Raw genomic sequence first — 16,022 nt, 5'->3', positions numbered from 1 at the left:
GGGGTGTTCCTGCAAGGTAACACAACAAACGGCTCATCGTCTTACAAAATATGCATTATAGAAAGCTGCATTAAATAAACAAGTTACTAAATATACCGCCATATAGCACGCAACAATTATGTTCCACCAACCTATATTTTTTTACGGTGTATTTACACGGGTAAATACACGGTGAATTGTGTTAACGAATTGTGTTTACACGGGTAAATACAAAGTGAATCAACGTTACTCTTAGACACAAGGTCTAAGAGTAACGTTACTTAAGCATTGAAATAAAGTTACTCTTCGATATTAAACCCACTGGGGTATGATTTACCTCTATAAAACCACTGGTATCTTACTTTCAATAAATATTCATGAAATATAGTTCAACAAAAAATGACATAAAATATTGTAAAATAGGTGAGATTTATACGTCAAGTGAAGTCATCACACATATGACCATACCTGCGATAGTGACCGGTGTTGGGGGGGCTGCTGTAGACATATTAACAACACAAGAGTAACGATATATATATATATATATATATATATATATATATATATATATATATATATATATATATATATATATATATGTCGTACCTAGTAGCCAGAACTCATTTCTCAGCCTACTATGCAAGACCCAATTTGCCTAATAAGCCAAGTTTTCATGAATTAATTGTTTTTCGACTACCTAACCTACCTAACCTAACCTAGCCTAACTTTTTCGGCTACCTAACCTAACCTAACCTATAAAGATAGGTTAGGTTAGGTTAGGTAGGGTTGGTTAGGTTCGGTCATATATCTACGTTAATTTTAACTCCAATAAAAAAAAATTGACCTCATACATAATGAAATGGGTAGCTTTATCATTTCATAAGAAAAAAATTAGAGAAAATATATTAATTCAGGAAAACTTGGCTTATTAGGCAAATCGGGCCTTGCATAGTAGGCCAAAAAGTGCGTTCTGGCTACTAGGTACGACATATATATATATATATATATATATATATATATATATATATATATATATATATATATATATATATATATATATATATATATATATATATATATATAATATATATATAATATATATAATTACTACTACTTCCCCCCCCCCATATCACACACACACACTGTGTGTGTGTGTGTGTGTCACCGAGAAAGAACTACCCTACCCCGTGGTGAGTGTTAGGTAAGTACCACCTTCGCCCACAACTTTAAGGACAGACTCGACAAAGAATTCGAACGACAAAATACTTAAATAGGAACGCAAGAGTAGTGAACCACCACCGCCAGTGTAGACACCACCAACACCTCAACCACCGCCATGGTACACCTGGACATGACTTACCTCTGCCGCCACCACCGCCACAGTAGACACCACCAACACCTCAACCACCGCCGTGGTACACCTGGACATGACTTACCTCTGCCGCCACCACCGCCAGAGTAGACACCACCAACACCTCGACCACTGCCGTGGTACACCTGGACATGACTTACCTCTGCCACCACCACCGCCACAGTAGACACCACCAACACCACGGCCGCCAACCTCATACTGCCGTCCTGGAACACAATAAAGAACTAAGAGATGGACCTGCATATGGTCTCCCGCCCCCACCCATAACGTGGTATCCGACATTTCACGAAGTAAAATAACAATTGAAATATCGGTCATATAACAGATGAAATGTCTAGGTTACTTTGCTGGTAAGTGAAACTTAGTTATGAATACGTATCGTCAGCTATGGACGCGGATTTTTAGCTGTGAACCCGAGTGTTAATTTTAATTTATTTTTGCCCCGAGGGGCGAGTTTATTGGGCAGCGCTATTCATCCTGTGAGTGGACACACCGCCATAGTGACAGTATTGGGCAGCGCCACTCATCCTGTGAGTGGACACACCGCCATAGTGACAGTATTGGGCAGCGCCACTCATCCTGTGAGTGAACACACCGTCATAGTGACAGTATTGGGCAGCGCCACTCATCCTGTGAGTATACACACCGCCATAGTGACAGTATTGGGCAGCGCCACTCATCCTGTGAGTGGACACACCGCCATAGTGACAGTATTGGGCAGCGCCACTCATCCTGTGAGTGGATACACCGTCATAGTGACAGTATTGGGCAGCGCCACTCATCCTGTGAGTGGACACACCGCCATAGTGACAGTATTGGGCAGCGCCACTCATCCTGTGAGTGGACACACCGTCATAGTGACAGTATTGGGCAGCGCCACTCATCCTGTGAGTGGACACACCGTCATAGTGACAGTATTGGGCAGCGCCACTCATCCTGTGAGTGGACACACCGCCATAGTGACAGTATTGGACAGCGCCACTCATCCTGTGAGTGGACACACCGCCATAGTGACAGTATTGGGCAGCGCCACTCATCCTGTGAGTGGACACACCGCCATAGTGACAGTATTGGGCAGCGCCACTCATCCTGCGAGTGGACACACCGTCATAGCAGCATGTACAACACCCCCGAATAGGAAGAAAACCCGCTGGGTTGTTCATCCTGTCACTTGAACCCAGACACAGCTGGGACTTGCTTAATTGTCTCAAATGAACACCTTATCAAACAAGAAGATTAACTTTTGTCAACCCTTAAAATCTTACATTATCTTGCAGATGCAAAATGGGGGAATGCTTATCTGTCAACACACACAAACACACATCAATTAGCCCCGTTTACCTGTATTTGCGAGTTTACGGTCAACACTTGTACTATAAGAGCGTGGGTCGTGGGAGTACGACTGAGGACGACAGGCAGACACCAGCAGTGTTATCCAGGCGGTGTCTGAGGCAAGAGTGGCGCGGTGCCTGGTCTGCCGCCTTCTTAAATATATGGTGGTGGAGCGAGAGCGGCACCCTGCCTAGCTAGCCGTCGCTGTTACTGCTGCTACTGTTACTGCTAGTGCTGCCGTCTGACGCTGTTGATGCTGCTACTGTTCCTGCTGCTACTGTTACTGCTAGTGCTGCCGTCTGACGCTGTTGATGCTGCTACTGTTCCTGCTGCTACTGTTCCTGCTATTACTGCTCCTGCTAGTGCTGCCGTCTGACGCTGTTACTGCTGCTACTGTTCCTGCTATTATTGCTCCTGCTAGTGCTGACGTCTGACGCTGTTGATGCTGCTACTGCAGATGTTCATCTCACCCATATCAAATACACACACGGAGGGACAGAAACACGGAGAGCTAAACTATTAGACGTGGCGACAAGAAACTTTCTATGCCAACATGTCAAGGGGTCTCACAAGAATGAGAGGGAATGATGAACCAGCCAGTCTTGATTTGGTATTCACTCTGAACGAGTCAGACATAAGGGAAGTTAAATTAGAGTTCCCCCATAGGCATGAGTGATCACAGCTAGTATCCTAACTTTTGAGCATCTGGTGGAAGTAGGATTAACCCATCCAAGGAATGGACCGAAAAGTAAAAGGCTGGAATACAGAAGGGGAAACTATGATGAGAGTAGAAAATTTATAACAGGAATACCATAGGAGACAGAACTCAGTGGAAAGGCTGTACAAGGCATGATAGACTACATCACCCAGAAGTGTCAGGAGGCAGAAAACAGGTTTACCCCGACCCAGAAGGGGAAAAAAACAGAAAAGCAAAAGGGGAATCCGGAGTTCAATCAGGCATGTAAGAAAGTAAGGCAGCTAAGCACAAGGGCATGGAGAAACTCCAGAAATAACAGAACACCAGAGAACACGACTTACAACGGATGACGTTCGAACCTTTTCGAGGATGACCTTTGTTCGATTACGGGTTATTCATGCCCGTGCCAACGTCTTGAAAGGCTGAATCTTTATCAATCAATCTTTGTTCGAATCGCACCTCTATATATTTCACCCACGTATTACAAATACAAATAAATACCACCAGAATCTAAACATCTAACATAACTTGATCTAGGCCTAACGCTACACCAAATTCTAATATATAACAATGTTAATTTATATATATGAGAAAAAGGCGATTTTAATTACACTGAACGATATAATATATGAATGCGTCATTGGGGTCGGCCGCTGCTTGGACAAGCATCGCCTGATGACTGGTTGAGCAGGGAAGCATCTCGCTGCCTGTCTTGTGATTAACAGCGAGGAAGAACATTAAACAAAATTGTTAATGTTACTAAATTTCTAATTGACTACCACACCTAACAAACTTCCCCCAACACTAGACTGTAAACACTACAATAAGAAACAAAGCCGTCAAGACAATTCTTGGTGCTGCCAGAGGCGTAATAATCAACGTGAGAGAAGAATTTAAACTTCTCACACAATGCTAAAGAAATGTATTCACATATTAATAATTTCCCACTGTATAATTATTATGCAATGAAATAATTATTGGTAATAATGTTCATCCACTCGAGGAGGGTAGAAGATAATCTCATAGTTCAAATTCAAGTACGTTTATTGAGACAATAAAATACACCTCAAAGGGATTGAGTGGGCTAGGCAATTTCTACCCTCTTCCCTCATTCTCATAGTCTAGCCGAAGCTTGGCTAGTACAGGCTAGTAGTTGAGAGCCCTCCCAGGCATGGTATTAGGGCAGTCTGCCTTGCTCTTGATTCGTTCTCTGTAATACCACAGTTTAGGGCAGCTGCGTACGGCTCTGTACCTGTACTTGTTAAATGAGAAATGCCTAATTATTGCATTGCATTATTGCATCTGTTGCCTAATTATAAGTGGGGCACGAGCTAGGGTCCTCCCTATTATAAATAAGCCATGGAGATCCATCATTCTTATGACTGGGACATCTTGGAAGTATCTAATAGGTACATTTCAGATTCAGATTCAGATTCAGATGTTTATTCAGGTAAGGTATATACATACAAGTGATGTTACATTAATGGATTGATATATAGATAGAGCTAGTACATACAATGCCTAAAGCCACTATTACGCAATGCGTTTCGGGCACCACATTTAGAAAATGACATCCCTAATTGGGGCTAACATTTTTTATTACGTTAATAGGTCGTATCTTGTTGCGAGTTCCGGAAGGCCTCTAGTTAAGAACTGTTGTGCAATTCAAGCGATAAAGGAAAAAAAGAAAGAGATTGAATTTAGAAAGCCCAAGATGGCGGACTCGATTGGCGTTGGAAATGATGACCGCCCGAGGAAAGTTTGATGTGCTGTGGAGGACGTTGGTGCAGCGTCGTCGTCGTCGTCGTCAGGACACGACGCTATCGTTTTGAAACTTAATTGACGAGTTGAAACTTAATTCTGTCTCTCACTCTCTCTCTCTCACCAGGGGGAGCATGACGGGCCAAGACAAGCTGTACGACCACCCCCTCCCGTCCACCACCCACAGGTCCCCGTCACCACCTCCCTGTAATGGTATATGCACACCATAGCCCCTTCCCCTTTGCTCTTCCCCCTTTCTCTTCTCCTTCCTCTTCCCCTTCCCTTCTCTCGCTTGCCTACCCTCCCTTGGGTCATTTGTCTTTTGTCACGGGGGGTCATAAACAGCTTGAAGCCACTTGCTCCCCTCTCTCTCCTGTCCTCCGGGCCAGTGACGAAGTTGGGTATATTACCCCAGGGCTAATAAACTTGGGATCTCAAGTTACACGTGGGTGCCCAGCCAGGAAAGTCGTTGGTGTCTTCCCAGTTTTTGGAATTTTCTGTCAAGAGGAATTGACCCTTATGGTCAAGCCTGATCCGGATTGGTTAAAGACATGTAGGCCTGGGGAGGCGGGGCCTCACAGGGTAGTGCCTGCCCATGCCATTGGCCCGGTTTCTAGAGCACCTAGTCATGGTAAAAATGTGTTCTCCATCTTATGAATAGTAAAGTCGCTCTAGAATCTCCCGTTCAGTTCCATAAGACTACAGGTTTAATCCATTAAGAGTCATTTACTTTGAGTTCCCTGATTATTGAGTCCCTTCCTTCCTAGGGTCTCAATAATTTTAGACACATTCACTTATGGTTGGTGGCAGTGCTTTAATGTTTTTATTTTATAATTAGTAATAAATTAATAACCCCTATCCTTGTTATGTCCTCCTCATTTAATATTCAGTTTATATTCGTGGCCGTCCAGTGAGGGGTCATACTGGACTGTAACAGAGTTAAGCTGGGGTATTGAGCGAAGAGAGAGAGCCGTTCACAGAGTACAGAGAAGGGTTACCATTGAAAGGTTCAGGGTGATAACAAAAGGGACATTGAGGGTTATTACAACCCATCCACCACCCACAGGTCCCCGTCACCACCTCCCGTCCACCACCCACAGGTCCCCGTCACCACCCACAGGTCCCCGTCACCACCTCCCGTCCACCACCCACAGGTCCCCGTCACCACCTCCCGTCCACCACCCACAGGTCCCCGTCCACCACCCACAGGTCCCCGTCACCACCCACAGGTCCCCCGTCACCACCCACAGGTCCCCATCACCACCTCCCGTCCACCACCCACAGGTCCCCCGTCACCACCTCCCGTCCACCACCCACAGGTCCCCGTCACCACCCACAGGTCCCCGTCACCACCTCCCGTCCACCACCCACAGGTCCCCGTCGCCACCTCCCGTCCACCACCCACAGGTCCCCGTCACCACCCACAGGTCCCCCGTCACCACCCACAGGTCCCCGTCACCACCCACAGGTCCCCCGTCACCACCCACAGGTCCCCGTCACCACCTCCCGTCCACCACCCACAGGTCCCCCCGTCACCACCACCCGTCCACCCACAAGTTCAACAGCCGTCATCAGCTTGAGAGTAGAAAGCGCGCTATATGCTACGCTTCGCGGATTCCAACTTCGGTACTTCATGGCGTTAGGCTACCAACCGCGGATTAAGCAACCAGTTCTTCTCTAACGTACCAACTACAAGGTACTAATCTAACCATAACATACGAACCTAAACTACCCATTAGTCTAACCAGTAAGGGTATTTGCTCCCAGTGACAACGTGGGAATTTACTCAGTTAAACCGAGTACTTTGAGTAGCCAAGAGAAGGGCCGAAGCTGCTATTCACAACACCTCGCTCAAGAAAATAGGATTTGTTGTTTATACTACTTTTAATGGGCGTAATGGAGGTGTTCGCCAGCAGGTGCTTGTGTCTGAGTGACAGCTCCACGTTTCTCCTGCACGAGGGAGAGTGCATGGTGAAGTCTCCTGGGATGACGCACTCAAAAAACATCTATTAAAATATGTTGCTTTTTATACAAACGTTCAAAAATCCTGTAGAAACTCGTATATTTATTTAAACTCGCATATTTATATACAAAATAACAAAAAAGTATATATATGGCCTCTTCAAAGAGACATATGCAGTATTTGGAGCATTCGCCAAAACTCATAATTGATATCACATTAATAGTGAAATTTGGAATCATGTTACACCATTTGCAGGAGTAAACAGGAACCCTTGGAGTGGTGTAGGCCTGTTTAATTGTGACACATTATGCAGGCCTAAGGGGGCCTAACAGCTGAGTGGACAGCGTTTCGGATTCGTAGTCCAGAGGTTCAGAGAGAGAGAGAGAGAGAGAGAGAGAGAGAGAGAGAGAGAGAGAGAGAGAGAGAGAGAGAGAGAGAGAGAGAGAGAGGGAGAGAGAATAAACATATACGATAAAGTTCGCGTTCAGTTTCTAGTGCTTGCAGTCATCATCAAGAGTTGTACAGTGTATGTGTACAGTGTATGTGTACAGTATATGTGTACAGTGTATGTGTACAGTGTGTGTGTACAGTGTATGTGTACAGTGTGTGTGTACAGTGTGTGTGTACTGTGTATGTGTACAAGAGAAAGGTAACTGGAGAGCGTTACGATGTATTGATAAAACAACAACAGCTGGCGGGTCTCTGGGGGAATTTAATCCCTAGCATCAGCGGGATGTTAGCTTGGTGCAGCGGGCCGCTACTGAGCAGTAGCGGGGGGTGTGACTACACACAAAACTCTTCCTGCTCCCACCACTATATCACTACCAACAACGACTTAACTACAAATTCAATTTCAATTTCTTTATTATGGACCTCATACCCATCCCGCGGGCGGGACTTTGATGGTAATATTGGGCATAGTTATTTCATCAAATCACTTCACTTTGTGAGGTGAACTATGCCCAAGATTACCATGAAAGTGCCGTCGGGGCGGTGGGGAAATAGCCTCACTGATGGTCGAGTGGTTAGGGTACCATATACACCAGTTGCATATTGCTCCTGGTGGTCTGGGATCGAGTCATTTCTGGGGTGTGGAGTTTTCAGTTATATATATATATATATATATATATATATATATATATGTCGTACCTAATAGCCAGAACGCACTTCTATGCCTACTATTCAAGGCCCGATTTGCCTAATAAGCCAAGTTTTCATAAATTAATATATTTTCTCTAATTTTTTTCTTATGAAATGATAAAGCTACCCATTTCATTATGTATGAGGTCAATTTTTTTTTATTGGAGTTAAAAATAACGTAGATATATGACCGAACCTAACCAACCCTACCTAACCTAACCTAACCTATCTTTATAGGTTAGGTTAGGTTAGGTAGCCGAAAAAGTTAGGTTAGGTTAGGTTAGGTAGGTTAGGTAGGTTAGGTAGTCGAAAAACAATTAATTCATGAAAACTTGGCTTATTAGGCAAATCGGGCCTTGAATAGTAGGCATAGAATTGCGTTCTGGCTATTAGGTACGACATATATATATATATATATATATATATATATATATATATATATATATATATATATATATATATATATATATATATATATATATATATATATATATATATATATATATATATATATATATATATATATATGTCGTACCTAGTAGCCAGAACTCACTTCTCAGCCTACTATTCAAGGCCCGATTTGCCTAATAAGCCAAGTTTTCCTGAATTAATATGTTTACTATAATTTTTTTCTTATGAAATGATAAAGCTACCCTTTCCACTATGTATGAGGTCAATTTTTTTTTATTTTGAGTTAAAATTAACGTAGATATATGACCGAACCTAACCAACCCTACCTAACCTAACCTAACCTATATATCTAGGTAAGGTTAGGTTAGGTAGCCAAAAAAAGCTAGGTTAGGTTAGGTTAGGTAGGTTAGGTAGACGAAAAAACATTAATTCATGAAAACTTGGCTTATTAGGCAAATCGGGCCTTGCATAGTAGGCTGAGAAGTGAGTTCTGGCTACTAGGTACGACATATATATATATATATATATATATATATATATATATATATATATATATATATATATATATATATATATATATATATGTGTGTGCAACAATGCACCTAGACCAAGGCCAACAATGCACCTAATCATAAAAATATAATACTAATTTATATTCGTACACACAAAGGTGTACGAATATAACGTGTGTACGGCAGCCACATTGACAATGATACAGCTGCCGAGAGAGAGTGTGAGAGAGTGGCAGCACAAGTAAAGGAAAAGTTATATAGTAGTGGAAAGCTGCGTGAGTTATGATGGCGGGCAGTCTAGCTGTCTGTCTTGGTCGCGCGCTGACCACGTCTTCTGTTCTCCAGTCATTGACCATTTCAAATCGACTCACAAAAGTGACGTGCTGTCCCGTTTTCTGTTTGAGTCGTCCGGCTTACTCGGAAAGGTTAGGAGAGGAAACTTTCAATTAACGCTTCTCATAACGTTTTGAAACTTTATGAGAATTTTCTGCCCACCTAACCTATCAGAGGACCCTTAACTTACTGTTGTTGAAAAAAAATTCTCAAATTTATTTTCATTTTTTTTTATTTTCAAATTACGTCCACTTTCGGCCATACGGACAAACGGCCAAAAGCGACGTTATTTGTAAGAGGACAGGTTGAATGGACACCACATACGGAATGGGATTAGTGGATTGTTTCCAGCGTAGGTTAGACGTATAAATAAAAACCCTATGGATAAGTAGTCGCAGCTAAGGAACGGTCTCTTGGACCATCGGGAGTGGCCAGCAGCAGCGGCTCGAACGCCGACCAGTCCCAAGTGTATGGGAGAATTGCTCATTACCTCTACTCGTTTCCTTCCAGCGCGTCACTTCCTGGTTTCCACAGAGTGGTAATGACACGCCTTTGGGGCCGTACCCCCACCCCCTCCCCCCTCCTCACGTCTCAATCACTTCCACTTTCTCAGCCGTTCAGTTCGATGACGTGACAAGCCGCTTCAGCCCTCAGTGGCTTCAGATCGTCGCTTCCCTATGTGACAAGTCCGTCGCTTCCTGGACCAGTTGACGCAATCAAAGGTAAGTTTATTATCAGTAAGCCGGTAAGACTACGTAACACTTGGAACATGAGGACAAGGAGCTGGGATATGAGGACAAGGAGCTAGGATACGAGTTCAAGGAGCTAGGATATGAGAACAAGGAGCTAGGATACGAGTTCAAGGAGCTAGGATATGAAAACAAGGAGCTAGGATACGAGTTCAAGGAGCTAGGATATGAGAACAAGGAGCTAGGATATGAAAACGAAGAGATAGAACAGTGCTCAACCACGTGAACCCTCGGGGATCGAACACCGACCCTGCAAGAAGCGAGGCCAGCGCTCTTCCCCACTAGTCCAAGTAGTCAGTCTGCCACAAGAAGAAAAACCAAAAACAGCGGACTATTACACAAATTCATCTTCCACAAAACAGCTTACTATAAGACACTGAATAATTTGAACATAATTTCATCAACAACTTTTATATAGTTTTGGATAATTTATAACGAGTATAATAATTTTAATAAATTTTAATAAAATAATTTGAACGGGTACATAGACACACATAAATGGGTTCAGGAACTGAAACCGCAAAATATTCGTATAGGTAAGCAAGTTACATATCATTGATGACCTAGTTACATAGATTGTTAACATATACATCAATATATATGCAGGTTTTATTAGTATATATTATAATCTTATTAAAGTCTCAAACCTATCTTGAAAGGAAGATTTCAGAATACACAAAGTTCATTAACCTACAATATTGAACAGCTACAGAACTTGACAAGTCAGCTCAGTTCAGCCTCCTAAAATGTTAGAACTTATGCTGTTTAGTCAAAAGTCTCAGTATATCCTATCGGACCTCAAAATTTCCCGTTTTCAATAATTGAATTATCTCAAATAGCCACAAATTTCGGAAAAGTTACTAAAGAACCAAACCAATTCTCTACAAGCAATCCTAGGCCTAATACTTGTTATCTTAGGGCCTAATTTATATATATATATATATATATATATATATATATATATATATATATATATATATATATATATATATATATATATATATATATATATATATATATATTAGGCCTGGAAATGTGTATGTTTGGTTTCTAACGCTTTTATTTTCAGTCTCTCTAAAATAGGACACAGAACCCTAGGCCTACATTCAAAAGAAGATTTATCAAAGAAAACGAACATCTCTCCAAGCACGCGAAGGTGAACTTATTCTTTCGCGCGAAAGTGAACACAGCTCCAGGCACAAAGGTGAAGTCACTCTTAGCCGCGAGAGTGCACAAATCCCCCGGCACAAAAAATGAACGTGTCAGATTCAGAGAGCTCATGTGTCATCACTTTCTCGCTCATATTCTCCTGCCTCAGAGCACCAGGAGAAGTTCTCACCTGGTTTAGAGACGCTGAGAGGAGTTCTCATCAAATTTGGTCGCATGTAATAGAACTCGGAGGTGTGTGTCGTGTTTGTGCCAAAGTAAAAAAATGGATGCGTGAAGCAGAGAGCAACGGCCATTGCGTGAAGCAGCAAGAGAGTCAGCGTCGTTGCGTTAAATACCGAAAGACCTGGGGGTCGTTGCGTAAAGCAAGGAGAGTGCCAGGGTCGTTGCGTGAAGCAAGGAGAGTGCCAGGATCGTTGCGTGAAGCAAAGAGAGTGCCAGGGTCGTTGCGTGAAGCAAGGAGAGTGCCAGGGTCGTTGCGTGAAGTAAGGAGAGTGCCAAGATCGTTGCGTGAAGCAAAGAGAGTGCCAGGATCGTTGCGTGAAGCAAAGAGAGTGCCAGGGTCGTTGCGTGAAGCAAGGAAAGTGCCAGGGTCGTTGCGTTAAGCAAAGAGAGTGCCAGGGTCGTTGCTTGAAGCAAAGAGAGTGCCAGAGTAGTTGCGTGAAGCAGCGTCATTATCCACCCATAAGCCTTGAATCACAGTCATCACCATCATAAACACACTGTCACTATATATACGGTATCTAAACTACCCAACAAAAGCCCATCTAAATTTAACAAAAATTCTTTACTGCTATTCATAAAATAGATAATAAGGATAAAACATGACAAAATGAATAGATTCTACGTGATAAAACGGACCTAATATCGGATCTAAGTTATTTTCTATTTAGTAATTTGTAAGTAATTATTTACTATTAAGTAATTAACATTACTATTAAGTAATGCTATCGATTATTTAGTCTTTTGCAGCGATGTATGGTTCAATTCTTTAAGCATCTTTAAACAGAAAAGATGAAAAATGAACGCGAGGCTTTCTATCTAGTCGTATGTTGTCTTTGGATGGAACTCTTACTCCCGCGAACCCGTAGAAAGAATTCGCGCTAGGCTTTAGATCTGGGTGTTTCCCGCCCTGGGGAAGAGCCTAAGCATGTTTCCATTCCTGGGCCTGAGGATCAACTCGCCCAAGAGCTGGAGCTCGTCTCGACAGGTGTCGCTCTCAACACGGAACTTTCTCAAGACGGTGCTGAGGACAATCTTCTCCTCCAACATGGCGAACTTCTGACCTGCAGATATTAAAACACAGTCAAAAGGCGTTAACGTGTCGACAGTGAATCGTTTAGCATTAAAGACAACTCGTATAACACAATATTTAGCGTGTAGAGCAAGACACTGGGAAGAGTTCAAATTTGTAAACAGTTTAACAATGTTTTTTGATTGGTAAACCATCAAATTTGTTTTGTTGTTTAAAGCTAATATATATTTTCACTGTATATACTGTGTGTGTGGGTGTGGGTGTGGACTCACCTAATTGTGCTTGCGGGGGTTGAGCTCTGTCTCTTTGGTCCCGTCTCTCAACCGTCAATCAACTGGTGTACAGGTTCCTGAGCCTATTGGGCTCTATCATATCTACACTTGAAACTGTATGGAGTCAGCCTCCACCACACACTTCCTGTGTGTGTGTGTGTGTGTGTGTGTGTGTGTGTGTGTGTGTGTGTGTGTGTGTGTGTGTGTGTGTGTGTGTGTGTGTGTGTGTGTGTGTGTGTGTGTTTTGACGTGCATACGCCCCCAGCAGCCACCCACCAATGCAGTTCCTGGGACCGGCGCTGAAGGGCACGAAAGCGTAGGGGTGACGCTTGTTAGCGTTCTCTGGCAGGAAGCGATCTGGGTCAAACACCTCCGGGTCCGGGAACTGTTTGGGGTCACGGTATTAACTGTACACTAGGGAAGAGTTATTGATTGTAATTAGGGGGGACCAAGTAGAATTAACAAACCCATCTCATTATCTGCACATAAGCTAATCAGAATATTGAGCAAGTATATTACTGACATAATATATATATATATACTTGCTACATATTCCTCGGGCTTATTTTTTAAATTTGAAATGCATTATGTATAAGTTGTTAAGAATGTCTATCGTTTTCCTTTCATGAGGCTGTGATTTGATGTCTTTGATGGTGTATATGTTTAGTATAGCAATATTAGAATTAATAATAATTCGTTATGTCGGGGACAGGAAGTGTGTGTATAGAATATACTTTAGGCTTGTATCCAGGTCACCTACGAGGTCACCCGGCAAGGTCGAACTATTGACCTTACCCAGACTTCAACACAAGAGTTAACCAACTCCCGAATACCTATTCACTGCTAGAAGACAACCTATCCTCAGGGGACAACCTATTATCTACTTCCTATCCATGGTTAGGTTAGGTTAGATTAGAATTAGGCTAAGTTAGGTTAGGATTGGTTAAGCTAAATTAGGTTAAAATAGCGTTTTGTTCTCAAACTTGCGAAAAATTGAAATTAAAAAACTATTTGAGTTTCCCCAAAACAATTTATTAAAGAAAACTTTAGCTATAGGTATTTAAAAGAAAACGTTTAACCGTAAACTCCTTTATTTTAAATCATCAATTTAATTATAACTTTTATATTACAATGCAGTTATAACTTGATAATATTCCATGTTTAGTACAAAAAATCTACTTTTCAGTTTACACAAAGACTATTACTGAACTGAAATATGCCTTCAGACTATCACAAATTATCTAAGATAACTATCCACGTAATGTGTCCCGGTCTAATCACTTTACCCTGAGAATGGGCTGCTAGGTAAACAGAGGCATTAGGTGAAAGGAAACGCGCCCAACCATTTCTGTCCCACCTCGGTAATCGAACCCGGAAACCCCGATAATTTAGTCGAGAGTAAAACCAACTGTATTTGAAACTTTTGGCAAGAGGCGTCATCACTTTTATGGCTATCCATTGTCAGAGGCGACCCACAACAGTCGACTAACTCCCAGGTACCTGGGGCCGGATTCAGGAAGGTACTTACGAAGGTTTTTCCTCTTAGCTAAGAGCGAATTCCTTCTTAGCGCCTTCGTGGCGGCTAGGTCCGTATTCAAGTAGGTACCCTAAGTGGAAAAACCTTCGTAAGTTCATTCCGGGATTTAAGTGTGGTTTCGACCACTCGTAGCTTTACGTAAACTGGATATAAGTCATTTTTTCTCTACTACATAACACTGGGATCGATTTATGATATTGGAACATGACCAAAATATTATAGCTGGTGAATCTAGTGAAGAGGAATCCTTCGTGTTAGTTATATATGCATTCTCTGCTTGAAACTTGAAGTAAATATGTGTTTGATGATAGTAGAATTAGTTTTATAATAGCAAGATATTATACCAGTAGTTATTAAGTAAATAAACACTGGTGAACATGAAATATGAGAGAAGGTGATGAGCCCTGCCTGATGGGATCATTTACTATCACCAAATGCCCCTGTTCACCTAGTAGTAAGAGTGTACCTTAGCTATACATACCCATTTCTAATTTATTTAGTTTGGTTTTATTTTGAAATTAAATCTGGGTGAGACATAAAATAAAAATATGCTGCACAAATGATGTTAGGTAAGGAGAAGGGTAAAAATGTCACAAACTTTATTCATTGAATACTTAAAGCTATAATTATGACTATATACTGTAGATTATTAAAAAAGAGAGAGGGAAGTAGGGGTCCAAAACCTCTTCCTCTTATACAATTTGGGTGTGGAACAAGTAATTATCAAAAGAAGGCACCATGCCGGGAAGGCTATGTAGCAGTAAGGCAGTGAGGTGAGGCAGCTACTTATTTGAGAAATGCTTATTTTATTTACCTTATAAGCTGAGGCAACTTATTTTATTTGAGGAATACTCAGCTGATTCCTCTACATTTAGCATGGAACAAATTTGTGTCCAAGACCTCTTCCTGTTACTCAATTTGGCTGTGTGTAACCAAACTAGAAGTGCTCTACAAATCAAGGGACCCAGAATGTGGAATGACCTCCCGAATCATGTCAAAGGCTGTACCTCTCTCAACCAGTTTAAGAGTTAAACCAAGTACTGCCTAATTAACTCCATGTAACCTAACTTACCTCCTAAATGTCAACCCATGTCTTGCTATTTTTTAAACAACGCTGTTCACCAACATGTGCAATTGCTGAGTTATGCTATGCTAACCCCCCTTTTTGTATTTTTTATTCCTTCTTTCAACACAATTTATACCTAATCCCGATTACTAAGTTTTAGTCTGTGTTTTTTCCCCCACACCTTGCCCGAAATGCTATGAGTATTAGTGGCTTTAGGTATTGTATGTACTAGCTCTGTCTATAAATCCAACATTATGTTTGTAAATCAACTGTATATACTTTTCCTGAATAAAATGTATTTATTATTTATTTTTTAATCAGTAAGTATTAAAAGAAGGCACCAAGCTGGGAAGGCTATGTAGCACCATTGTGTGTAACAATAAACCAAATTTTTTTTAACAAATAATGCACCTGTATGGTAAAACAAATCCTGTCAGCTGTAAAAATATTGATGCAGTTATTTAAATGAAAAATAT

The sequence above is a fragment of the Procambarus clarkii genome, chromosome 35 (genome assembly GCF_040958095.1).
Source record: "Procambarus clarkii isolate CNS0578487 chromosome 35, FALCON_Pclarkii_2.0, whole genome shotgun sequence".
Taxonomy (NCBI): domain Eukaryota; kingdom Metazoa; phylum Arthropoda; class Malacostraca; order Decapoda; family Cambaridae; genus Procambarus; species Procambarus clarkii.
This window is presented reverse-complemented; position numbering follows the sequence as displayed.